The sequence below is a fragment of the Stegodyphus dumicola genome, chromosome 3, assembly GCF_044657685.1.
Source record: "Stegodyphus dumicola isolate Sdum_Otavi_A_Nest chromosome 3, ASM4465768v1".
Taxonomy (NCBI): domain Eukaryota; kingdom Metazoa; phylum Arthropoda; class Arachnida; order Araneae; family Eresidae; genus Stegodyphus; species Stegodyphus dumicola.
In genome coordinates this window covers 109496094-109518034 of record NC_140770.1, presented here as the reverse complement: position 1 = coordinate 109518034, position 21941 = coordinate 109496094, and the positions used below count along the sequence as shown (strand labels likewise).

The 21941-nt window shown below is 34.1% G+C and overlaps 1 protein-coding gene across 1 annotated transcript in view; it reads right to left on the bottom strand.

Annotated features, from left to right (window-relative positions):
- LOC118202692 (uncharacterized) overlaps positions 1-21623 on the bottom strand; it is a 376501-nt gene extending 354878 nt beyond the window's left edge. The window contains exon 1 of the mRNA XM_085813163.1: positions 21269-21623. The gene's annotated coding sequence lies outside the window, so the exon portion shown is untranslated. The remainder of the gene's footprint in view (positions 1-21268) is intronic.
- Positions 21624-21941: the final 318 nt, after the last annotated feature.

The following is a 21941-nucleotide window of genomic DNA, read 5'->3' as shown; positions in this document are numbered from 1 at the left end:
ACTTTCTTGACACAATAAATTTTTGTTTTTAAACGATTCGTTTTTCTTAGTTATTGCTTACTTCACATTCATTCAATTTTTCAAGCATTAATTTAACTTTACCCTGGCTCTCCACCGTGTGTGGTGTCAAACGGGAATATTCGTGTTTTAGTCTTACAACACTTCCCCTAACCACCATAATTTGTTAGAATTCAACAACCAAATAGACACACCTTACTCGACATTCTACAACTCAATGAGCTACTTTAATATTCTTAAAAATTCAAATGTAGGTGGAGAACCCTACAAAACACATTCATTCTAACTTCCCCCTCATTCATCTTTAAACATGCAGGCTTTCGCTCTAAAGCATGACTTTACAGTTTAATACTTAAATTTTGACTTCATTACTTTTAAGCATTCACTTTTAGCATCTACAATTTTATGCTTCTAGACTAAATTCTACTTTTACATAACATGCAAGTATTTACATACATTTACAAAAGTTTAATACATATGCTTTTTACAATTTACCATAAAATGAATAAGAGAAAATAAATTTTTACTTTACTCATTCTTCGCCAAGCTGGCGGCACTGGAACTAAAATTCTTATTAGTACAAGAATACAAAGTTATTTTTATCTCCGGCCAAATTTTGGCTTTTACATAACAGAATTAGTCTTTCGACCAACAGAAAATGCTTGTTTTTAGCTTTTACACTTAAAGAAAATAATACTTTTGCCTTAGCTAAATAAAGTAAAACAAAACTAAGTCTCAACCGAGACATATTGACTTTCGTCAAAACATAGAACTTCGTACTTATGCATAACATTTCGGAACAAAAGAGAAAAAAAATTTATAGAAGGTTTTAACTTATCTTTGAGTTTCCGATGGTTGAAACTCCGTCATCCGTTTTTGACAAAATTGATCCCAAGTTAGAGGTGTCATGGATGTCAATCTTCTCCTTGTTGATCTCCGCGTGTCGTTCCCGTTGATCTTTCTTTTGCGTCCTCTACATGCTGGCCTCTTGACGGAGTAATCGTCTGGTTGTTGTCCTTTGCGTTTCTGCCTGGGACGGCTGGTCTTGACGTCCTCCGGTCTGGAGTCCTTGAATTTCTTCTGTTCCTCGTACTTCTGTGCCTCCTGTTGGCATTTCAGTTTCCGGAACGGCGGCCTTGCTGGCACCTGACTCTGTGGCCGTGTGCGCGTTCTCCTTGATGTGTAATTTCTCCTGCCATCTTTTGTAGGTGGTGTTTTCGTCTTTACCACGGTTTCTTTACCCGGTTCATCTGTATTTTTGTTTTTCTTAAACGCCGGAGTTTGAAACTCATTTTTCTTTTTGATACCGACGTCCGGGTTGTAGAAGTGCTAGGTCTCTCTTCAGTTCTCCGTTTCTTGGGTGGTGGAATACTTGTTGCAGTCTCTGGCCCTTCTATTTCGTTTAGACTTGAGTCCTGCAAGAAACTTTTAAGGATTTCAAAATCATTGGGATTATAGTATTTTTTCACCTGGTCGGGACTTGCTTTACAGATTTCCCCTCTCTCGTTTTTAAGATATAAGACTACTCCTTTGATTTCCTGAATTACATAGGGGCCTTCAAACTTTGGAGCTAGCTTTGCCATAAAATTGTCTGGGGCACTTGATAAAGAAAATTTCCGTTTCAATACTTTATCCCCAACTTTAAAATCTGCTTCACGGCGTTTTCTATGGTAATATAACTTTTGTCTATTTCTTGCCGTATCCGAAGTTTTAAGCGCCTGATCAATTATTTTTTTCACGTCCTTTTGTCTAAATTCCTGCTCTCTTTGTTGCACAAAGAATAATTTATCTAAAGGCGTAATTAACTTTTTGCCTAAAAATAATTCTGCTGGAGTTTTTCCCGTAGTATCATGATGTGCCGTTCTTAAAGCATAAGCTAATTCATTTATGTAGCCATCCCAGCGCTTGTGATGTGTGCTCACGTAACTGCGAATTATTTTTACAATGTTTTTATTAACTCTTTCTGCTATGTTAGCCTGTGGTCTATACGGAACCATTTTGATATGGCGTATATCAAGTCCATTGCATATGTTTTCAAATATTTGACTAATGAATTGTTTTCCGTTATCGCTAATGACTTTTATCGGTGCACCGTATTTTAAAATGTATCTGTGTACGAATGCATCTGCGACTGTTTTGGCTGACGCGCGTTTAAGTGGAACAATTTCTATCCATTTTGAAAAATGATCTACTATTACTAAAAGAAAACGATTTTTATTTAACTCGCTCTGGGGAAAGGGACCAAGGAGATCTATGCCTAAAATTTCATTCGGAAATGTAGCGCGAATGCTATTTAAGTACCCGGCCGGGCTGTAATTAATATCATTTATTAACTGACATTGATTGCAGGACCTGACATACGCCGTTACTATTTTGTATAATTGCGGGAAATATACCGCCTCGCGTACCCTTTTTAAAGTCTTTCTGACCCCGAGGTGGCCCGCTGTTTTTTTTTTTTTTTCGTGCAACTCCTTCAAAATGCTTAATCGAAGCGAGGCTGGGATGACTGGCTTATACTCAAGATTTTCGTTCGTTGTTTTCGTATAGAATAATAAATTATCTATTATTTCATAGTTTTTTGCTCTATTTCTTATCGCATCGATATCTGTATGCTCAAAGCCTTCGGGGTCTTTCAAATAAGCATAGATATTTCCAAATTCAGGATCAGCTTTCAGTTCAGTAATAACCGTATCTCTAGAATCTAAAATTTTTGAAGTCAACACAGCGCATTTAAGTTCATTACCTTCATCGTCCAGTTTTATACGAGAAAGTGCGTCAGCTACATTGTTTTCCTTACCCGGTTTATATTTTATTGTGATATTATATTCTTGGAGTTTTAAAGCCCATCTTATTAACCTGGGCGTTAGGTTTTTTCCCGAGTAAAGTCTACCAACCGCCGCATGATCCGAAAAGACTGTTACTGGCGATTTGCCGAAATAAACTCGAAATTTGTGTACAGCCATTAATACGGCTAATGTTTCTCTTTCTGTAGCTGTATAATTCCTTTGTGTTTGATTCAATGTTTTACTAAAAAATGCCAGCGGATGGTTATTTTGCATAAGAACCGCACCCACCGCATAGTCTGATGCATCTGCCGCAATTTCCAGGTTTTCGTCCCCCTCTGGGAATTTTAAAACAGGAGCATTAATAAGCGCTTCTTTTAATCTTTCAAAAGCCGTGTTAGCTTCCGCTGTCCACGTAAATTTACTCTTTTTTCTTTTGATTACTAAGAGTGGTTCAACAATATTAGCGAAATCTTTTATGAAAGATCGATAGTAAGAACATAGTCCAAGGAAAGACGAAAGTTTCTTGGCGGTGTTGGGCGGTGGGAAATTCTTAATAGCTTTTATTTTTGAATCTTGCGTTTCTATACCCTTTTGCGAAATTTTATAACCGAGATATTTAAGTTCTTTAGTTGCGAACTTGCATTTTGAGGCGTTAATTGTAAGACCGGCCTCTTTTAATAATTTAAAAACTTGTTCGAGGTCATTAACGTGTTGTTTCAACGTATTACTCGTTATAATTATATCATCTAGATAAATTAAAGTTGATTTTCCTAGGACAGGCTTTAGAACAATGTCCATAGCTCTCTGGAATGTTGATGGGGCCCCACACAACCCAAAAGGCATGCGTAAAAATGCATAAGTGCCCGATTTTGTTATAAACGCGGTTTTATGTATATCTTCGGGTCTCATAGCTATTTGATAGTAGCCAGACGTTAAGTCCAAAGTAGACATATATCTCGTCGATTTGATCTGTCTAATGATCTCGTCTATAACCGGCAAAGGGTAAACTGGGAATTTAGTTATGCTATTTAGTTTTCTATAATCGATAGCAAACCTCCAAGCCCTTTTATCCGAAGAAGGAAACTCGTTCTTTTTCCTACATAGTACGACTGGACTCGCGTATTCACTATTTATGGGCGTTATTATTTTATTCTTTAACATCTCCTGAATATGTTCTTCGATGATTACGTCTTTTTGTTTGTCATAGCGGTAAGGTTTAGTCCTACAAGGTTTTTCGGCATTTAATTGAATCTTGTGAGTCACGATCTGACAGTTTCCCGGTTTTTCTGAAAACAAATGAGAAAAATTACTCACCACTTGCTGTATTGCTTTACTTTCCTGGTCATTCAAATGGCTAAGGTCCAATTCAGGTGTCTCCACCGGTTCCACCACCCTCTGGTCCATCTCCAGCACCACGGAACTATCTTGAAAATTTAATTTGGTCCTCGCGGCCCTTAAAAAGTCCATACCTAAAATAAGAGAGTGTTGGAGGTGTTTCACCACAAAAATTAATACTTTGAGATTTTCCTCTTTTACCTGTATGTTTAATGATACTTTCCCGATGCAGTGACATGTTTTTCCTTGCGCCGCTATAATTTCCGTATTTCTGGTTTTAAAGAGTCGTATCCTATAAAAATTCTTTTTGAAGAACTTTTCACTCATGAAATTTCCTTCTGCTCCTGTATCGATGAGGGCTTCTAGTGGTACATCGCCAACCAGGACTTGTATAATTGGTAGCTGTGAGTTTTTTACGATGACTGTATTTAGATGTCTATTTGAGGGTTTTTCTAAAACTTCCGGGGTCTGGACCCTCCCTTTCACAGGCCCCTCTAGTCGTTTAAAGCTTTCCTTTCAATCTGTGTCTTCTGGGTACGCGGATGCTTATTTTCAAATTTTCTTTTTGGGCCTTGCCCTTCAAGTTTCGATGCGTTAGCTTGATAGTTCTTTCCCCCATATGAGCGATTTCCATTTCTTGTTTCCTCCTTCCTTCTGGTACTTTGAGAATATGTTTCCCCTCTCGCTCTTTCCGCGATTCTGCGATTTTGAAACTTCACCGCCAATTCGAAAAGTTCCTGCAATGTGGTTGGGTTTCTAATTTCAAAGTAGTCTTGGACAGCGGGTAACAATCTTGGTAATATTATTTCAATTATCTCCGCATCGGGTTTTTTCCCATACAACATATCCGTTAGCTTGATTTTTCGTAAAATAAAGTCCGTCAATTGTGCTGTATCCCGTTGATAGAAACTATATAGCTCGGCTTCCAGCCGTGCGCGATCTTTCACTATGGGGAAGGCCTTTACTAACGATTTTTTGAAATTTTCAAATGTATACTTCGGGCTTCCAAATTCACCTAGTAGAAATTTTCCTATATTTTTCCACCATAGCGCGGCCTGTCCTCTTAGTGCTGATGTGGCGATGGCGACTTTTTGTCTTTCAGGCACAGGATAGAGCTGAAAGTGATTTTCTATACCTTCTAAAAATACGGACACCGAATTTTTTCCGTCGAAATAGACGTTTGGCTTGATTGATGCTCTCAAAGTCTGGACCAGGTATCCAAATCCTTCTAACTGCGTTGTCATTTCTTGGTGTTGTCCAGCGGCTTCCATCCAGTTTTCGGCCATTTCAGTTCGATAAGTGTTCGGGCGCCAATATAACGTTGCGCGCCTCTAACTAGCACGCAACCAAGAGGTGACTGTGAAAGCTTGTATAAACCACAGAGTCTTATAAAGGGTTTAAGTCCCTTTTTATTCAACGTACTAATTTACAATTGCGTCCTCTTGACGCTTACAAACTTTGCCAACTAGGCAGTCAAAATAAAATAATAACCTGAAAAGAAAATAAAGACAATATTCTAACTACGAGGCTCTCTAAAATAACTAACTCACCGCGTTTTACAAAAGCCGTAGCTAATTCAGCAGACTTGAAGCTCACTGGAACAATTGCAACTACTTCCCGCCAAGCACATAGGCCGCAACGCGGGGTTCTTTAATTCTCGATTTCTACCTCCGCGCTCGCGAAGTAAGAATAACTCTCTCACCGAACTCGTTTCCTTCTATTTTAAACCATACTACTTCCGCTGATAATTTGAATGCTTGCGCGTTCTACTCAAATTTACATATTCTGGCATTGGCAGTTCCAGGGGAAAGTAAGGATTGACAGGAACGATAGTTTAAACTTAAAATAAATGTTAGTTAAAATAAATATAAACCCTACAACGTCATTCTAGATTTTTAAGCCTAATGAGAAAAATTAGGTTTCTCATTAGGTGGGTATTGTCGAAGATACGAAATTAACAATTATAAATTAAAAAATGAAAGAAAAAATATAAAAATCTGAAAGCTTACGCCCAAAGGTTTGTGTTACCTTTAATTGTTAAATAGCATATTCTCCGCACTTAAACCATAAAATTCAGTTCAACAGCAATATCACAAAATAATTTTAAAATGAACATATCTTTAGAATTTCCGATACACAGTCTCGCGCGCTAGAGATAAAAATGTTTTTTTTTTTCCCGAACACTGTTGCTCGCTTTGAAATAGTTTGTTTGTTAACGAAAAATTCGTTAACGTTTTACAAGGTATGAAATAGATAATAAAACAAATTTCAAATTTCGGCTTTCAGATGTCCATATTCGGGTGGAAACGTACGTTATTCAAAATTTGATGGCTCTAGGTACTGTTGTTTTATCACAATGCGAGAAACATACATACATTTATGCATAGTTTTCGCTTTAATATTTGGTGGCAACAATTTGAAAAGTGAATAAACGTTTACAGGGAATCAACGCAAAATGGCAAAACGAAATCAATAGTCCTTCTGGGCAAATTGCCCCTTTGGACTAGTAAGTGTGGAAAAAATACTTAAATATTAAAAGCAGTTTTTCCTAGGAAATAGTTTTATCTTATTTTTATAATTCATCAGTACATTTTCGCGAGGTATAAAATTTATTTTGAGAACATTTCATACCTTTCATGATGTGGAATGTAAATACAATCCACTGGTTCTGAAGGAACTTTTCTTAGAGGTTAGCTACCCGAATTATTGTGTATTTCGGTCTTTATGTGATTATTTACATTTTAACATTAAGTATAATGCATATTTTTCTAAATTTAAGTCAACAGCTTAACGAACTTAACGAGTTCAACAGCTCAACTATTTTTTTCTCAAGTATTAATATAGTGTTCAGACACAGTTCTTCAAGTATACTTTTTTATTTTTTGGTCTAATTAGGTCATTAAACAGTCCAATGGCTTACAATCAGAACGAAAGAAAATATCATAATAGCCTAAACGTTTTTAATGAAAATTCAATGCGGGGTTTCCGAGGTAGACTCAACTATATTACGAAACTGTAACATAATATTAATAGTTTACAGACTATAATTGAAAGAAAAGGACTTAAAACATTTTAATGAAATATGCTTCCACAAATGCTCAATCTCTTATATAAATCCTCAAAATAATGTTCATAATATTTGAAAAATATTTTAAAAGGAGGTGGAGGATTTTAAACATACGTATCTTTAGTTTTCGATCTGTTATTTAGAAGTCAAAATAATGCGATATTTAGAAGTCAGATGAGGTAGATTGTCATTTATTGTGGTTCATACTAACCTATTTTCAGTTTTGAGTCAATAAAAAGCTAATATGTATAATATAACAAATATTATTATATAACTAATATCTGATTACTAGAAAGTACTAAGATATAATGTTCATAGGCCATCAACAGATCGTATGTATACGTAGTTTCAATTCCGTTTTAAACTTCGTTTTAGTTAAACTTTGTTTAGATGTTTAGAATAACTCGTGTGTTAACAATATCATTTTCCCCCACTCTTCATACAATTTTGGTGAATAATTATCATATTACGAGTAATTAAATAATACTTTTATAAAAAGTAAATTATTTTTAAAAAGCGTGCACTTTGCCTTTACATTTTGCCCAATGTCATACGTATATACCTAATCTGATCTAAAGTTGATTAATTCGTTCATGTAAGTAAACAGGAGGTTTTCAATGATAAATATTACTTCCTTCTCCATTGCATGTTAAGTTGGTACACTTAAGGTGCCATATAAAATTTAATTTAAGATACCTGCGTATCATTAAAACTTTATACCTTTGATATGAAATGAATGATAAATATTTATGAATGTAAGACCAAGACAAAACTTTCGAGTTTCCTGTTACTCCTCAATAACCAATATAAAATATTTAAGTGAATTTCCTATGCCTTGATACCCTCTGTTATTGGTTGCCTTCTGTTACTTAGAAGTGGATATGAATCAGCTAGAACTATTTGTTGCTAAGGCTTCATCATGGTTCCTGAAGCGGAACTGATGTAGTGCTGGAAAACCTCGAAAAGCGCGTCTACAAAGAGTTTAGTTAGGAAGTAGACTGGTATTTGTTCTTAAACGAAAGAGGCTACAATTTATGTGCAAAACAGATCTGTTCCTTTTATGTTAAATTTAACTTTGATGTCCCTTTCAGAATTACTTTGCCTCAAATTTTAATTAAAGGAATAGTTTACTCTATAATAATAATAATAAACACTACAAATAATATAACACTAAATTTAAAAAGTAGTGCGAGACTACACAATTCAATTTAAGCTAAAAGGTTTACTCAGAAACCTACACCATCACGATAATAACTTGGCGGCAAGAAGGCGTAGCCGCTGTTTAGGATAACAGTTGAAAGAAAACTAACAAACGTGCGCTCACGATAGCGAAATCACGCTTTGTCTAACCCTTCGCTCCAACAGTTTAAATACTTTCGTTCATCCTAACTCATTTACGTTCTGGTAAGGAAAAGCGAGGGGAATAAGGGAATTCAAAAAAGGGTCACGAATAACTACTAATAAAAATAAATAAAATTCTATACCTCTACCATTTCAGGGCTATCATATCTAAGCCTCTTTTTAGGGATAAGAAAACTTTGCTGAGTAAAAAAAAAACCTTTTGCTTCTGAAGAAAATATTCCTGTGTCTCATTGCCTTTGAAATCGATAGAGGTTTTTCATAAACACACCGATCTAAGGAAGTTCAAGAAAATGCCAATATTGATCCCCGCGTGTAAATAAAGCATTTCAGGTTGTCGACAATAATTCAGTAACTTTTAGGGCTTATTGTTGGACTATATTTGTAATTACACTTTCTTATACAATAAGACATCAATGCATATCTTATAAAAATACTTTTATATTGTCATGTAGAGACATTAGGATTTTTTGGAAGCTGGAGGGATGAAAAATTAGCAACTGCCTTCACCGGGAATCGAACCACGGTCCTCTGGAATACCGGCCCAGGTTGCAGAACCACTACACCACGAAGGCACGCTAGGAAAGTGGGAGAAATACCTTATATACTCCCTTTTTTAAAGGACGACCAGGGTTTTAGGGGACCTAGTCGCCAAATCCTGGGCGCGGAGAATTATCATCCACAACCCTTTTAGTTCGAGCGCCACTTATAGAGACATTAGGATTTTTCGGAAGCTGGAGGGATGAAAAATTAGCAACCGCCTTCGCCGGGAATCGAACCACGGACCTCTGGAATACCGGCTCAGCGTGCAGAACAAGTACACCACGAAGGTACGCTAGGAAAGTGGGTGAAATATCTTATAGTCGTATATCTTACGCCGATTGATCAGAAGCACACAATATGTTACTTTTGACCAAAGATTATAAATAATAATAATAGTGATACAAACTATAACATGCTCAAAATAGACACCAGTGTACAATATGAGATTAAGCAAAATCAGTCTTATATTGGGATAGAAAATATTATCAAAAGCTAGTGACATAAATCTCTTTCCTTTTATAAAGCAGAAAATTCATTTAGAATTTTAAATGAAATATATGCCGATCTTTCTTAAATGATGATTATTGTCTTATTGATGATGATGCATTGATCTATTATTGTCTATTTTAATAATGAACCATAAATTAATTGTACAGGAATTCGCGAAGAGTTTACGTATCTGGGTAAGACATCTGATCGCAGAAGATTGCATGGGGGCCAAAATTAGTCATAGTAATATTGAATCTAGAATATGGGATGGGTCTTTATTATTTAATTTAATTTTGTTTTGATGTATCTTTGTATTTTAATATATTGTATATCATGTTTTATGATTTTACTTCTGTTTTACATGTGATATCGTTATCTGAATTATAAATAACTTTATCTCAGCATTCATAGTTTTATTACTATTTTTTTATTTTATTAGTCTGCTGTTGTTTAAAACTTGTATTTGGCAGCAAGCAGTGGTTATATCTAATTTGTGTGTGGAAGTAATTAATATGTTTTTGGCCTTTTTTAAATCGCTTCAAGTTGTGCTCCGTAAAATCCACTACTACTACCACCACCACTATTGAATCAATTAAAATCAATGCTAAAATAAGCGAAAATTAAGGGAAAATATCCAGAACTGGTCAATAATGCTGTATTGTTATACGAAAATAACACTGGAGAAAGAAGTTCTTGGGCTAAAATTCAACAACAGTCTAAATCTTTGACGTAACACCCAACTAAAAAAAACTTTTGCAAACTTAATGAAACACTTGCTTTCCGCACACTTTGCCAGAATATAATACTACACAAAAGCACTAGGTGAAACAGTTAGTTGCTTCATATGCCGAGTTTTTGCAAAGCACCAGCTAAGTTGTTCTGGTAAGCAACAAATAAGTAAAGTATATTTTGCTTTGTATTTATATGCCTAATTTAAGTGAAGCACTAACTCTTTTAATCGCCCAAGGCCCCAAGGCACTGAAAATGCTAACCCTGAATGTGACGAGCCCGCAAGTTTATATCGTGATGGGTAAGTACAGACTTCGTTTGGCTCAGTGTACAAGAGGCCAGACAGCAGAAAAGAGCTCTTGATGTTTTTGTGTTGATCAAGGACTCTGGTCATTAAAAAGTAGCAATTCTTCATTCACATATGTGCTTTGTTATAACACAAAAATTGTCACTATAGAAAATGAATTTAGAAAGCTATATTATCGCAATTTTAGGTATACATATTAACAAACCAGAGGAATATATCTGACGCAGTCGAACGTCGTTATTTGATATGAAACACACACTAGCCTACAATCAAATATTAGTACTTCTGTCACAAAACCATCAACCACAGTACTTTTGTAAACACAGTACTTTGTGAGAAGGAAATAAACCTGTTAGTTTATTTAATTTATTAACACCATGCTTTTATTTCAAGAAAAACATCCTTTAACGATGGCCCGTATAGAGTTTCTATTAATTGAAAATAGAGGGGTAGATAGAAAGTCAAGAGTCAGTTGAGGGTAACGAAAGTTCTTAAAATTTTGGGAACTTCTAAGCCGATTCATTTACAATACGATAGTAAAACTAAAGCAAAATGAATTGTGAGAAATGCAAACTACTTCTGCATCCTGCTTGCGTGCTTTCATACTATTATTCAGAGCGTATGTTAGAACAGAAGTCGACATGGCGCTGAGAGAACATATTCTAAACGCTCATATAAATGATTAAAAAAATCCCCTTTAGATGGCTTGTAAATTTTATTTGTTATTACTAAAAGCTAGAGCTGCGCCTACTCAATCATTTGCATTTACTTCGTTATGCATTTTAATGGATATACCTTAAGAGATAGCGTAGAGGCAAATAAAGTAATGCACGCATCTGTTAATGTGCCTTTCAGTTTACATCTGAGTTTATTAGATAGCTTATTGGTAGCGAAATCTAACTATTTAGAATCAGTATGCTTGAAAGCTTAGGGATGTTTTAGAAGTAATAGAAAAAGCTGAATTCTTCAGACTAATAAATCTGCATTTTCTTAATCGATGCCCTAAGTTGAGATGATTCTCACCAAGTCAGATAGAAATTATATTTATATATTGTGTATTTTTGCACAAATATGTTGTATGATACCATTCACTAATTTATCTATTCGGTCCTATTGAAAACCTGCCAGGGGACATGTCACCCCGTTTATGGGAACAGCTACAAATATAAAAGGTTTAAATAAATCTAAAATTTTGAATTTAACAGAAACTCGACATATACTCACAATTGGAACTCTGCAGCTTGTCGAATTTCAGTTGACATAAAAGATAATTTAAACTTTTGTAGTATAATATAGCGTTAGAGTTTTACACATGCAAAAAGCTGACAAGTGAAGCTGTCTCATCCGATATAATACCACAACGGTTAACATCGCCGCAAGAGTTATCTTCTCTAATTTTCAAGAACTATGTTTTTATAGACATTTACATTCTGGTGAGAGCAAACAAAAGTACGATTTACAGTATAATTCAAATAATAAAATAATGGGTTAATTAACCAAAATTTACAAACTGTTTTTTGAGTCAATTCGAAGAAATAGAGTAAAATACCTGAAAACATCTCAAATACAATGCTTTCGTATGGGTTTTGATGCTGTGACCTTGATTTTATGCTGCGCATTTTGTCTTAAATGTTGGTCTAGATTTTATTTAGTATTTAAAAGTATTTTGGGGCTTTCACTAGATCAATACAAATATACCAATGTGATAGGCTCACTTTCTGCGTTTGGATTTATCTAATAAGCAGATGGTCTCGAAACAAACTTGTTTGTTGGCTTTTCCGATTATTTCGTCACATGTAACGCAAGTAGAAAATTGTTCGGCAGCCAAGGTTAGGTTATCAGTTACGTAAAATAACTTATACAGCCATTAGGCTTTTTATATCGGACCAGAAGACGTGAAAAATATGCAGTGCCCTCGCTGGAAATAGAAAACCAGTCTTGCCAGTTGGTAGCCCGACAAACTTTTCAGCCACGGTGACAAGCGATAGGAGAAGAAAAAAAATGTCTTATAAATTAATGCAACTTTAAAAAATATATATATGCTGTAGCATCTAGTCCCTTTAAGTTCTCAATGCTTCTCGTAATAATCTTCCAGGTATAGAGATGGAATCTTTTCAACATTAACTATTGGTATTATGTACTTGAGACAGCGTTATAGAAAATAAAAATATGTTCTTTAATAATTACTAATCAGTGCCTTACAGAACTAGAGGAATATCAAAAAATAAATACGTATTAAGAGTATTGCAATTTCAAATCACTAAGGAATCCCTACAATTTGAAATTAATGGAGAATAAATATTCAAATTTTAAGGTGCATTCCAATTCTGCATTAATATCGAAAAGAAGCCATTAGATAAAACCATTATTTTAAATTTTCTTGGAAAAATAATAAAGCATTATGAGCATGTTTTTTAAGATGTTTGGTTTTAGTTTAGCATTTAGAGTGTAGCATATAGATTAACACGTTTGTTGTGAATGTGTATTCATTTCAAAACCATTTTGTAACGTGACGAGGAACATGTGTGGTAAAACAATTTTATAACTTGCCGGGTAACATGTGTAATCATCCGCTATGTGCAGCATTTATTTAACATTTTGTTACAAATGGTGAAATACGATTGATGCTGTCCATTTTTGTTATGACGACTTGCCATTTTATACCTTTTAATCAATTTTCCCCAATTTTGCATCACCTGGGATTGGAAGAAAAAAAGCATGCCTCTCGAACATTGACCCTATGCAGATCGAATTCTCAGCGAAGACGTTTTATTGCCAAAAATCTATGATAGAAAAGCCATTATTGATTCCTACGATCAAAAGACCTCGAAAAAAATTAAATCGGAGAAAAAAAATGAACTAAATTAAAAAAACACTTTTTTTTGTAATATCACAGATTTATCTTTGAAAACGAAACGTGCTTATATTAAAATAAATGAAAACAAGGAGACGATAAAATTCCTTCCATCTTCTGATTATACATCAGAATCAGAAAATTGTACATTAGGGGTTTACATCTTGTTGAATACAAACACGTAACATGTGGCAACATATATTTTAAATTAAATGACAAAAATTAGAACAACGCATAGGGTAAATAATCTTAAGTCTTCCTTTTATAAATCCAGTGTCTGTCTACCTGATCTAGACCTTTTCCTTTTGTATTTCGTTAAACATTCACTGGCAGCTGAGTACTTAGTATCAATGCGCTTTATTTTTTCGGCTTTTAGGATGTTATTAGTAAATGAAAAGATACACACGCTGAACTGGACGAAGTAATTTCAAATGAGCAGTTTGTAAGATATAGTACTATGAACGTGACTGATTCGAAACAAACACGTCCATCCTTTCCAGGAATAAGTTCTGATATACGACCTGGTGGCCAGTTGATTCTTTTATTGTTGTCTGTTCCAATTAGCACAATATCTCCAACAGCTATTTCAGAAGCATCTGTAATTTTTTCTGTTTGAAAGATAAGCTTTATGTATTCATTTCTGATTAGATTTCTCAAATCTTTTTGCAAATTTTGTCTATATTTGATCCTTCGATTTAAGCTATGATGGTCAACAGCTAATGTATTCCATTGCTTAATGCCTTGCAGGAAAACTAAGCGAACTATTTGTGAGTATTTAGAGAAGTACGAGTTACATTGATTAATAATTTAAGTATTAGCCAAAGATTTTGTAGATTTTAACTTCTCCTTATCTCCTCTTCTTCACTAATACATGAGCATGAATCCATTTGGAGTTTTCACTAATGTCTTAATTCAAGATGCTTTAACAATTCCAAAAATCAGTAGGTTCAATTAACTATTGGGGGGCCCTTACATCATCTGAGTAACAAAAGCTGTGTTCCTGTATTACTCCTAGATGACAAGTCGGTGGGATTCACTTCACTAGCTACATGATTGCAGGTGAAAGGACAAGTTAGTTTTTGTATCTTTTGTACTCGATTTCGGACAAACATTGACCAGCTTGCTTCTCTAACTATCCATGGGAGTACAGTAATTAAATAGGTCCAATAGTAATATTTTACGGTCCTTCTAATTCAATGCATCAGCTATAGAATTTTCAATCTTGCACGCATCGAGGCAGTTAAAAGTTCCATACGTGGGGGCATTGTTCCATCTCTTAAAAGAACTATTCTGGATTTAGCAGTAAGCAATGGAATCTTAACAGAACATTCTCTTCTGATCTCAAAAATACCACAGAAGCATAGGTCTAATCATCATAGAAAGTGTAAATAGTGCAATGCTTCAAATTGTCCGCTCTAACATGAATGCATTTAGAACTTTACCAATGATTTCTGCGTCCCAATTCATATCCATGTTCCAAATCTTTTCTAGCATTATTTTGGAGCAAAGCATAACTGAAGCGATATATCAATTGGATCAAACCCTTTATTAGCTACTGATAGCATAGCTCGCTTAACTACCTTGTCAATATTTAATTCTTTCATCCACTCATATTATCCACTCATATTTACAGAATCAATTGACGATTCCACATGAGGCCATGACAGGTGTTTCCTAACTATGTTCAGTTTTGTCTTCTCCTGTATTCCCACTGCCTGAGATCAAAATTGCCTTTTTGACATTAGCAGACTGGATATGGATATGAATTCTTTTAAATCAGTGTGATTGCCAACAGTAGCTACTTTACTGTCAACGTAGAAAATTTGTTGCAGAAAGTTCCTAAACTTACGGTCAAAATTTTGACTAGCTTCATTATGATATTCTTTATGATAAGAGGGTCAGGTTGCTTTTAACACCAAAGGAAGGCTGCTTTTAACTCCAAAAGTAAACTCTTTTATATCCAAACATTTTAGGTTTCTTCTCTTCTAAATTATTTCACCAGACGAACCAAAGAAAACGAAAGAAGAAACCAAGAAACGAACTAAAGAAAACGGAGTCCTTGTCCTCTTCTCAATCACTTATTTGCAGAAAGGCTTTTCTAATATCTGCTGTGACGTCAAGGACAGAAGTCCCTGTCCTCTTCTGAATTACTTGTTTTTAGAAAGGCGTTTCTAATATCTGCTGTGACGTCAAAGTTCCTTTGTCTGAATCGCAGGAAAATGTCTGGAATTAGTTCGATAAGATTTGGCTCACACTGCAGACACTGGCTTAAGGAACAGTAGTTTTTCAACCTTGCTGACAAATCCTGTACTGGTCGGATGAGAGTTGAACTACTGATTTTCTTTATGACAGGTAGATGAAGTAACGAATCCTCATACAAAATCCCTTCATTTGAAGGGACCTCCTCAATTATTTCTTCATCAAGCAGCTCCAGAAAAGTACTTTGATACAAGTTATTGGATAAGACTTGCTGCAGTTGTCACCTCAAGACTTTTCTGGGCGAGACCACTCGTCTGGAACTGCAGTACAACTACAACCTTTTTAACCGCAACAATTTTAGAATACGATATTGGAGATGGAATTACGCGGCTATTAGCACCAGATGCGCTCTCCAGTTTATCATTTTTAAAGGATTAAAATGTATTCATTCCACTTAAGGGATCTCAGAAGAGTTCTGTACTGTTATTTTTCGTCACGATCTCCCCATTCGGAGAGTGGGTAATCTGTGCATCTGCTTGCCTTCCTTTGATGAGTTGCTAAGGTAGACACAGAGACACCAGATAATACGGACACGAGGTCAGATTGGTTTTGGTCTAATAAAAGCGCTTGCCCTCAGAGTGTCGGAACTCTGCTAGCTCTAGAATTGCCACAGTTATCAGAGTAGTAAGACATGACCCAAGGAACCATACCCGATTTAATGAGTTATTCTCAGTTTCGCCTTATATGTCATGTACTTAGGACATGCATGACTTACACATCCATTACTGAGGCAAGCATACCGGGCAAAGGAGAATATCATCAACCCAAGGCAAACAAACTTAATTACGAATATCTCGATTAAGTTAGCGTTCTTTAGTTTTTAGGTCTTCAGTTTCCCCTTTTTCTCCATAAGATCCTTGATTCCTATGACATTTAATCTCTAGAGATCACCAAATTTCCTTTCCTTCACAAACAGTGATACTACAGTCATTGCACAATTTTCTGTTGTAGTATCCAGAAGATCGACTGCATCAAACTTAATGATAATATTTTCCTTCTGCCGTCAAAAACCTACCAGTAATATCTGATCTAATGAGGACTTGAATAGGTTAATAAGTAGAGTTATTATCAATTAAAACAACACCCAGGTCTTTCATTCCTTCTAAGCAAGTGCCTATACTTATTAGTAATACACTTTTATATGTAATATCTTGATCCAGGATTTCAAAATTGCAAGTCAAATTCCCATTTACATGCATTAACTTTATTTTATACCAGTTATGCTTAGCTTCTTTAGTAGAAACACCACCAAACAGAGAGTGTTTAATTGTCTCTTGACGACTTATAAAATGTTTGATATTTTTATCACCAGAAAAAAGAATAGCTTCACAAAAGTCTGAAGGAATACCTTTGGATTTAAACTTATATTTGATAAGTTATAGAGTTCACGTTTAACTTTCTAACAAATCATTTATGTTAATTTACTATTCTATCGCCTTCATTTCCATTTTCTTGCCAGAAAGTAAATTACTAGTTCTCGTGATGTTGAAATAAGGTAGAAAGAAGAGACTATTTAAAGAAAGGTTTTAGAAGGCAGAATTAGAGCATATTCTGCTTGCTTGATGGCTAAGTTGCTAATTTCATTTTCTTGCGAATATTATTCTGCGGTGTTAAGTTATTCTCGCCATTAGGCCTGTAACGCCGATCTTAGGTCAGAGCAGGATTTTGTGTTATTACAATTGTGAAGCCGTTAGGCTAATTTATTCTCTTAAATTTAGTTAATCCAATATCTTTGATTTAAGCTATAACTGTTGGCTTCCGTAAGCACGAGTTGGTGAAGTATGCTAAACTTTATATTGAATTAATAAAGGGTCCTTTACACTCTTTCCGAGTCTATGTAGTACTTAAATAGCGATAATTCGCCACTAGACATTTAGAGGTTTAGTCTAGTTTACGCTAGTTTTTATGGACCTCTTCGTATCTTCATTTTGAGTTACACCAAAATCCAACATGGCTAAAGATATTCTTTCCTCTCCCTATACTTCGCTCTTGAGGAATGACATCAAGTTGTTCAAACGTTCCTTCGCGTCCCTTACATAGCTGGAAGAAGGGCTTCTATTCCAAGCATTTAGAAAGTCCCATCAAAGTATGATTACACCATTGGACAAAGAATAGATGCATGTTTATTCGTTGTATTTCCTATGGTTTCAAGAGCTCGCAAGTAAGTCTCAAGTTTATCGTAGAGAGATATAAGTGATAATGTTTGGTTGGAATGTACAAAGATTATTAATTTCAACAAATCCCTGACATATGTTTCCACCAAAATGTTTTCTCTATCGATAGGAGCTTTTAAACTATCTGCAACCTTTACATAACTTGCTCCGGCTGGTGGAAACTTTTACTACCTCTCTTGCTCCTGAATAAACGACAGTTGCTTGCCCTAAATATTGGAATTAGTTTTCAGAAGCAATATCATCATCTGCATGAATATGTTTAAATTAGCTCCAAAAGGGTACCCATTCTTCCAAATCGTCTCCAAATTGTCTGAACTGTAATTTAGGCGAAGTAAGCATTTTTATTGAACTAATAGTTTCCAAAATTGAGTGAGAAATTATACCTAGGTTTTTATTTTGAGCATTAATTCTCGTCAGTTTCACTCAATGTTTGTCAAATTTTCTCTAATTCAAATTCTTGACCTTATGCCTTCATTCGCTCAGTTTTCTCGATAACTCAAATTCTTCATCTTATTTCTTTTTCTAAATTCTTGATCTTTTTTTTTAATTCTACCATGGATAATATTTTCCAGAATCTATATTGTATACTATGTATACTATCTAAATTATATAATATAGTTTGACTACTTATATAATGCTGAATAGTAACATAAATATTTATTATATTAATAACCGATAGCGCGCTGCAATTTATATAGAGCCAAAACGTAAATATTATTCAACAGTAACGCCAAGATAGGCCTGTATAACATTCCTCCGGAAACTGATTAGAGCCTAGGCCCACAGGATTTGAGCTTAAGGCATAATATTTAATGGTAGACAAAACCATTTTATCCCGAAAATTCCTACATATTTCCTCATAAAAGTTGAAAATAGTAGGGTTTGAGGTATTCTAGAAAACGCTGTGCCTAAGGCTTATTTAGGATATTATCTTATCTTGAGATGAGTTGGTAAGGGATCAAAGAGAATCACCTGTTGATGAAGGGAGAATCTGTGGATAATATGGATAATTTTCATAAATTACGTTAGAATGCAGAACTATAGCTGCCTTCATGAAGAAATATCAAGAGCATTTTGTCAAGAAGGAATAATATTTCTTTTTTTACTCCTTTCTTTTCCTTCCTTCAAAAATCTAAAAATAAGGAACTAACATTTCATTTAAGAAAGAGAAATTTGCTCCTTTTAAAATCAGCTCTCCCCCGGTCACTGTTAACTTTGCTATGCTATTCAGTTGGACCATAACGAAGGAAATTTTTTAAGTTACGATACTTTATTACTGAAACGACTCCGTGCAATTCATTCACGTATTCTCTATATTTTTTGCTTCTTTAGATGCGTGTAATTGCTCGTCTGTTTAAAAAAGGCTTCTTTTCTCAATCTACTCAATGAAGATGTTGAATTTTTTATTTTTCTAGTTTTTAAATTCCTACCATTAGCTCACACTATACCTATATCTTGTTCAAATTTTCAATCGTTAATAAAATACTTTTTATTCATCCATTCAAGTTCAAATACATTTTTTTAAACTTTTAGTGGATGACACTTGATGTTAATAAAGTTTTCTTACATATTAAAGTCGATTCCTATTTATTTATTCCTGTTTATCCACCATAAGCTTCACAAATTAGAAAATAAAAAAGGGTAATAATGTTAATAAAAGTAACTAAAATAAAAATTTTTTTATTGACCTAAGTAGGAATTTTAAAAAAAATATATTACTTGTTTTTCTTTTCAGTGCACGTTTCTCGTTTTGACCAAATATATAAATGAGTTATATCTGAATAGCCCTAAAATTAACAGCCTTAAAATGGAGTATAATTGAAAATTGCTATGTGTATATTGGATGTTTAGTGCCCTACCTAACAATTTTAAACTAAAAAAATAAATACTTTTAACAATAACTATTTTTAACTAATAAAAATAAATGCTTTATGAAAACGTGTTCTCTACACAATTATGTCGATTATAATATTTCATCACACAATTATGGATTATTTAATAGCACCAAAAAACAGAGAAACAATAAATACAGAGTTATAGAAGTAATATAGTAATAAAAAATATGATTACATACCTCAATACCAAAATTTTCAATATGATTTTTTAAATATCTTTTAAAAAATAAATCGTCAGTATTTTAGTCATACACTTGAGGAATGATTTTAAAAAAGCAGTCGCTCAGACTGTATAATAGTTAGGGGCATTCACTCCGATAATGATGTGCTCGGGTTCGAATCCCGGAAAAGGCATGAATGTAAATTGTCTGTCCCTTTACAGAGGTAAAGGTAGTCTCATATTAGGAACCTCCATAATAAAATAACCACCACTTCTGGCCCTAGTCGCGGCGAAAGCCTGGGAATGGTTAGTGCCCGCCATTATAAAAAAAAAGAAAATTAAAAATCATTGTCTTCCAAAAGTAAAATTCTCTTTTTTACACATTTAACTCATAACTGAATGAATTTTTTAATGAAATATTCGGTCAATATAATAAAAAATAATTACCCATTTATTAACAAATATATGTTGATCCACGTATGTGAATATATTAAGAAATAAATGCGTCACTTAAATTATTCGTACAATGAATTGCTAGTCATCAGAGAAAAAGATTCTGAATAGTTGCACGCATGTAAAAATGAGTAAATTATGAAATTATTAAAGAAGGAGGAGTATATTGACAGTATATGAATATATCATAAATAAATATAAAAGTAAATAAACTTTGTAAAGGAATTACTTATTCATTTTATATATTTATCTGTTTTTCCTGATGCTCGGATGTCTAACAGTTATTTGCATAGCTTTAAATTTACAATATCTATTTAACTAAATTTATTTATTATTAATTCACTAATATTTAAGCATCTAATAATCTATGCATTTATTTATTTTATTCATGATTATATTTATTCTAGTTATTTATTACCATTCAATCCTACTGTTTATTAATTCATCTTTCTCTCTATTTATTGGTATATTTATATTTGAATTGTATATTTCTAGACGTACATTCTTCCTCTTTCTAACTTTGTCGGTTTATGCAGTCTCCTGTTTGTTTTATATAAAACAACTTGAATAGCATAACTTACTTTACGTAGAATTAATAAACTATGTACAGATCCTTGCTTATAATTCTTATCTGAAATTTAAACATTTATAGTGTTATGTAATATATATAGCAATTAATATCAATTATAATATTTTATTTTACACAATTTTATTAGCAACTGTTGCAAAACATTTCTATTAGAAGCACGAACTCAGCTTTACTGTTTGTGTTTGTGCCCTGAAGAAATTTAAAAATAAAAAGTACTCTTTTGAATTTGACAATTAAAATAGAAAACTTACCGTCCAGCATTTTCAGTATCCTCTTGAAATCCTTCCTTTGGATCTAAACTGCAAATTTCAGTGCAGAAATCTTGCTGCCACGATAGTTACTGCCAAGTTATAAAACCACGTTGACATACGCACAAGACGCAGAAGCGTAAAAAATTTGGACTTTGTCCAGTGTTCAGGAAAGCAAACTTAAGACAGCACGTGTTTCTTAGAGTCGCAAAATTCGCTCATGTAGTTTACACAAATTAGGATACGTCTTACAAAAATTATGCCACTATAAATTAATTACATATTCCACATGCGTTTACAATATCAGCCAGTGTTTAACGAGAGTTATACATACTTCGGCACGAAGATTTTTTGACTATTCTCTCCGAAGTTTTTGACCCGCAAGCTGCTTGTTTAGAACTTAACCACGTTACCGGGGCAACAGGTTGCTGAAAAATGTACACATAAGCTATCGACGCCCCGCCTCTTTGTGACGTCGAAGAACGGTTGTCGATGGCAATTTTTCTTTTCATTTATGATTCCATTAATAAGTTTTCAATAAAAGCTCCTCTTCTGAACGTAAAAGATATCCGTTTCAGTTTGGTCACTTCAGTTCTCAACCTATAAAAGGGTAGTTCGATAATAATTGGATTGTAATCCGTTATTCAGTAAAGATTGTTTCTTTAATGGCATAAAA